The following is a 6,903-nucleotide window of genomic DNA, read 5'->3' as shown; positions in this document are numbered from 1 at the left end:
TTTCCATGTACAGCAAAACTCCTCTACAACGAAACCTGCATGCATGTGAAAAAAATCTCCATGATTGAAGCCTTTCCCCCTTTCTTACTTCCTCCTACAATGGAAAATCCCCCTGTTACATAATACAAAATGTTTTTTTCTGCATTTGCATTGTTCTGAAATTCAAACAGGCAGCAAAAGTTTAGCTTGGTTTATACAGTACTTGGTGCGCCGGCACACGTTTTGCAGCGCTTCATTCTCGATGCGGCTTTCGATATTCTCCCATACTATAGGTGGCAGTAAACGGAGTATACAACATAAAAACAACACTGTTCTATAACAGAGGTAGAGAATCCTCATAGTAGATCCAAATGACCTAAATGCATAAAAATTCCGGAAGGTACCTGCGGAAAACCTGGTCTACGCGGAGGGGTGTGGTTGCCTAAATAACGTCATTTTGACCTGCGGAGCAAGCTTAACACTTGAAGACAGGATAAAAGTAATGAAGATGAAAGATGGATGGAGCTAAGAAAAGCAAGAAATTGATGTATGAAAACAAATTCTTATTGTAGATGTTGCAATTTCTTTCTTTCTTTCTTTCTTTCTTTCTTTCTTTCTTTCTTTCTTTCTTTCTTTCTTTCCGTTTTTCAATGTGGACTAGTTGGATGGTTTTGTTTTTAACTTCAGTCAGATTGTAGATTGCACAACATGTTTTTATGTTTATTTTCGAGACATAGATTTGCTATACTCAAAAGTCCCCTTGTTGTGAAAGCTTTCCGGCTGCAAACATGAATTTGTTGTAAAGGAGTTCTACTGTACATTGTACATGTAGTGTATACGGTGGCCCCAGAAAATGCTTTTCAAACAAACTTGGACAAAATGTATTTTTTTGTTTGTTTGTTTTTTTGCGGGGGCGAGGGGGCATTGTTGTAATCTGTGTTGGACCGCCCGTTTTGGTGCGCTTTTATTTTTAGCTTCCTGTGTTTTATAGTTTTTACAAGTTTCCTGCATTTGTTACTTTGAGGTATGTTCTGTGATGTTATTTTCCTCTGTTGACTTTGGGACAAGCTTGCCTTTGAACTATGTTTTGAGATGACTCCTTTGTGGACTTTACGAGTAACTGAACTATGCTCTACGATGCTTGCCGATTGTGGGGTTTAGAGTCGTGTCTGCCAGATTGCTAAACTTGTGTATTGTAAGCCAAGTGTTGTTATAAATCCTCTTTGGTTTAAAGTTCTTGTTTGTGTCTTGCTCCTTAAAAGGAAAGTTCTGCCTACTTGTGATTCAAAGGACTGGGAGTGTAGAGAATATATGTTGTTTCTTTCTGAGAAGTTAAACGTCAATTTGGTAAAGACAAACAGGATGCAGAACAGCTACCAGCACAAGTGTGCACCTTTCTCAGCAATACTTAAAAGTTTAAAATTCCATATGGGTGGTACAAGATGTCAGCAACGCACGGCTTTTCTCTAAGTTCCTCAACTCACTTCAACAGAGTTCCTTGGCACCAAGATGGCGTTATGGCACTAGTTTTGTTAAGATGAATTGCTTAATCTCACGTCATCATACTTTCATGATATCAATGTGATGCAAGGTGTCAAGCACTACTTTTGTCTCACTTCAATATGAATCAAAATCAACTCATTTCAATATGATGCTACAAGAGTGCAGCAAAGTACCACTTTTGTCCAAATAAAGTTCTTCGGCTCATAAACATAACTCCTTGGCTCCCGTGTGACACAAGAAGGTGCCAAATCCTTGCATTTATCCCGGTGAAGCTCCTCAACTCACTTTTGCCTGTTCTTCATTTTCATTCTGAGGCTGCTCACTTATTGCATAATTCTACGTAAGTCTGTTATCTTAAATGTACAAGTTGGAACTGTTGAGTACCTGCAGGCAATGTATCACTGGAGGCTGCATAAATGTATCCTGTATCATTGCATATTTTTTTTCAGTTTGTCCTTTCTACTTCCTAGAATCCAACTGTTGTCAGTGTATCATAGGTATATAACAAAACTTTAACAACTGGTTGCATAACAAACAATGAGGTCAAGTGATATTAAATATTTAACATGTGCATTTTATTTTTAAAACCGAACACTCATACATATTGGCATGTACCAGCTCCAGGGTGAAGCACCTTCATTATCACTTTGCTTTGTCACATGATGGCCCGATGCTGTCATTTCCTATTGCCAATCAAATGCTGTGCGGGTACACACACACACACACACACACACATATGCCTAACCAACTCTCTCGACACTCGAAATGACTTTCTCGACTTGTAAACAAGGAAATGAGTAAATTGCTCCATGCGCTGGAACTTTCTGTTTGGAGGATTCTCTGTTATATCATCAAACTTGAATAAGAAAATCATTTGCAAAAATGGCATTTGATTTCTCTTTTCCGCTTTTTGAAAACGATTCAGTTTTTATAATGTCATTGAATCGCACAGGAAACAAGTCTTTCCGAGAATCAAAAACAGGAGAGTTCCCCAGAATGAACAAAACCAAACAATTTTATTAATGTTTAACCTCGCAAATCTTAGCTCTCTATACTCAAGTGAATACAATATAGTTATTTTTGTCTTTGCAAGTCAAATGATACTTTCCCTCAAATACAGTAGGCATTCCATGTATTTGCATATACGTGACAGGTTTGTTCTGGCGTAAGGCCAGCTGGCCTTCCAAATATTTCTGACGTAAGCACGTTACAGCAAAAGTTAGTTTTCTCTGCTTTCCGACAGACTGCATGCTGTTTGTTAAACACCACACACTAAGTGCGAAAATTCTCAAATGCCAGTGGCCATACTGTCTGTCAGTCTACTGCGTCAATAAAAGCTGTAGTTGCCATGGAGAGCAAACAGGCAAATGTATTCATTTTTCTATATTGTTTGATAAACAACTCTGAGCAGCATTTTCCATGGTGCTTATGAAACTTTGCTTTATATGTGGTTTTAACCTTAAAGGGGTGTGTTTATATGAGCTAGTGGTTTGGATGATCACAATAAAATTGTTGCAAAGTGTCCCTTGTAAAAACGCAGGCAATTTGGAGAAACTCATAGCAGATTGTGCACCACGACTGGATCACAATAATTGATAGTACATGGCCTCACAAAAAGATGCCTCAGATCGTCTCTTTACGAATATTGCAACATCAAATGAGGTACGAAGAAATTTGATGTTTAAAACTCCTTTGTTAACCACCAGGCTGCTTAGCTTTCAATTGGATCAGAATAGTAGTGGGAAAGAAAAGATCTTATAAAGTAATTAAAGGTGGACTAGCGCCAAGTGGCACAATTCAACTTAGTGTTTGGAATGTTGACCCATATCACGAAAGCTACCGCTCAAATGGACACCATCGTTGCAGGTATAACCAAAACAATATGCAGTTGTGATACGAGTACTTTCCCATATAGGTTTTGGAACTAGGCGCAATCAGTCGACCTATGTTTGCTTTCAGATAACAACATTCGCCGATTTATGTGAAAATACCTTTCACTGTTTTTGTGCTCAGGCCAGAGCAATAATAATTGTACTTTTGGTGTCATCTTGATTCGTCTAAGCTCTATGTTTAAGTGAGTTGAGAGGATTCTTTTATCCAAATGCAAAGCTTAGCTCCCATCATGTGTGCCAAGCAACCATGTTGGAATTGAGGATGCATGTATAATGTCACATGGAACCCCGGTAAGTAATATTCAGTATGTGTATCATCAATTTCTTATTGCCAATATATGTTGATATACGTCAATATAGACACTGCCCCGTCATCATTTGTGGAGGTATTAATGTACATTTTGTCCAGTCAATGCAAACTGTATATGTCACTCGAACTGCACATGGGAAGTTCAGACACACAGGCACCCAAAAGATTTATAATTGCTTACATGCACTGCAAGATCTCAGAAAATAATAGCTTTTTATCTATATGAACTCCCTCAACGCCCTTCAACATAGTTCATTGGGAACTTAGGCCTACAGTGTAAATTGAGCTTAAGTAGTCAACTGGAGACTTTAGACCCTGAAAAACACAATAAGAAGAACAATAACTATAAGAACAACTGAGTTGAAAAAAAAAATCACCGTTAGACACAGGTCACATATAGTGACATTTGATCTCACAAGTGTCTTTCTATGGAATGGACAAAATTGTCATGAACACAATATATCTTACAGAAAGTTTGATTGATTGATTGATTGATTGATTGATTGATTGATAGAAAGTCTTGACAGAAGAGTGGGACTGTTATAGAGGCAAATTGGCAATCCATTCATCCATTGTAAGTCCATGTACTGTCGATGTAATAGTGAGGTGTCCCAACACTTTTGCAAATACAACGTACAAACAAAAATAACACCACTACTCCAACCTGGCATGCTCTAAGGTCGTATGCTCATGCTGCAGGCATAACTGCTACCATGGCAACTTGCTGTTAAAGAGATGAACCTGGCAATCTACTCCACTTGTATCCACTCATCTTTATTCCCATAACACGCATTCACACATCCAATCATAGCCAACCTCTTAAATACACTGACATGGAACAATGATTTTGATTTTATTTATTCCAGAATTTGAGGGTCATATCACATGGTTTTGGTAACGTTTCACTCTTGAGATGAATTAAATATACTGTATTTCTATCTAATAAAAAAAACAACAATAAACACTAAACACTAAATTATACTTTTGTTGTGACATTATTAGAATGTGAAAAATTAAATATTTTGTGCACCATGTTCACATTCTAATAATTCCACAACAACCCTGTTTTTCTAAAGTGTAATTTAGTGTTGGTGTTAATACCTGCAATACAATTCTTTCCACTAATCCTTCTGGTGTGCCTGAGTTTGCCACTAGGAAGCAGAAAAACACAGTCATGCAGACAAAAAAAGAGGACTTCTGCTACCACTTTAAATGACTTTGTCAGATGCAGTAAAATTATTCATTTATTTGAGGAAAAGTATATGCATGAGAATATTGTTATATTATCAGTCACTGTGCGTATCTGAACCGTCTTCAAATATATATCACTACTGAAACCACAACTATGCTAAATAGATGCTAATTGGGTATTCGCTTAGCTGAAGACTCAATATGTAATAGTATTTGTTTTATGTTTGGTTCAAATTGCACATAATTGTTCACTGTCAGCCAAATTGCTGCTTAGCGTGTAATGAAATGAATCTAGTCCACTGCCAAACCAGTGTTCCAAGATGCTCTTTTTTGATCAGCTTCGATCGTCCATGCTATGTAAACATCTTTAGTAGTTGGGTCCTTGAATTCCAAACAATAGTTACCTAACTTGTTACAAAACAAGCAGTCAGTCCTCTGTGATGACAATACTACTCATTCACCGTTTTCTCATGGGATAGGACAGGGTAAAAATAACCGTAGTCACCGCTGGTCATTATTTTGTATTAGTGTCCTGTCTTTGGTTTGTCCTGCCCTGCAGAGAAACACTGAATTGGAGAGTGGCTTCCACTGATTAAAATGATATGTTGACTAGGGAGAAGCCTATTATCTATTTAATGAGGCTTGCATGAAGGGCTGCTGGACTAGAATGCTCTTTGTCCTCACTGTTTGACAATTCAGCAGAGCACACCATTAAGATGACTGAATCTTACATGTAATAATTTACCACCGGTAGGGCCATTTGGAACCCACATACATAATTACTAAGCTACTTTTGCATATGCCTATAGTAATTAGTAGACGAAGGAGCATGTACTAGTAGGATGTTCATCTAGTAATGTTTTTCCAATACTAGCGCCACTCTTGGCCTAGAAGTACGTCAGTCCATCCATTTTATTAATCATCCTCACGAGGGTCGCAGGTGAGCTGGGACCTATCCAGCAGTCTTCAGGCTGTAGGCAAGATACACAATGAACTGTACACATATTTAAAATTCTACAAAATTCTAAAAAACTACCGTGATCGAAATAGAGTGAACCACTCCTGGTGAGCACACACACTGGGGAGAGATGAAAAGTCGGTTCAAAAAAATAAAACCTTGAAAGACGTTGAAGTTGGTTTCACACGCCCTCCCATGATTTCAGCTTTCGATGTCCCCTTAAAAGCCTTCAGATAGCAATGTTTCCCACATGTTTGCATGACAAAAGCCTCGGATTTTTAATCACCCTAATATATAATATACCAGTGTGAAATGGTGTTTCTCACCTGATTCCCAATATATACCATGTTAATATTAATATTAACATTAATTAACGTTAATATTAATGTTAATATAAAATATTTGAATAAATTTGGTTTGGAATAACTGAAAATGACATTTCGACTACTAATTGATTAAAAGTAAATAATGTGCTTAGTTCGAAGTAGGCTTCATTTTTGTTTCATTGGTTTGCACTCAAGTACGTAAGTTAGCTGTGTTGCCCCGTGGGCCAAGTTTTTGACATGTCCTGAGTGAATTTGTCTTAATTATTATTTACTTTATTTATTTATTTTAGCTCATTATTATTATTATTAGTATTAGTAGTAGTAGTAGTAGTAAGTATCAAGCTTGAAGCCTTGTTTGTGTACTGCTTGTTTAAAAAAAGTGCAATAAATAGACATGTTTGACCAAACAGGATGAATAATCGTGATGAATAATTGTGATTTCAATATTGACCAAAATGATCGTGATTATTATTTTGGACATAATTGTGCAGCCCTACTACTAGTAGTTTTGCCTTACTGGTTATACAGTATGTAGTTGTCCCACGAGTATACCAAAGGCGACCTACTTTACTCATGTGTAAGAATGTCATACACATGGAAGTTTGTAGTGGAAAGACTGATAACCTGTAAGACGCAGTCAATCTACTAGTCGTTGTACTAGTACACTGAATTCTTTTACATATCACGGACATTGGATGAATGCTCAAACTTACAAACACACTCATGGCGTGGGTTAATATCGAA

The sequence above is a fragment of the Hippichthys cyanospilos genome, chromosome 4 (genome assembly GCF_059441005.1).
Source record: "Hippichthys cyanospilos isolate Australia breed blue-spotted pipefish chromosome 4, RoL_Hcya_1.0, whole genome shotgun sequence".
Lineage (NCBI taxonomy): Eukaryota > Metazoa > Chordata > Actinopteri > Syngnathiformes > Syngnathidae > Hippichthys > Hippichthys cyanospilos.
Note: the sequence above shows the minus strand (reverse complement) of the source record.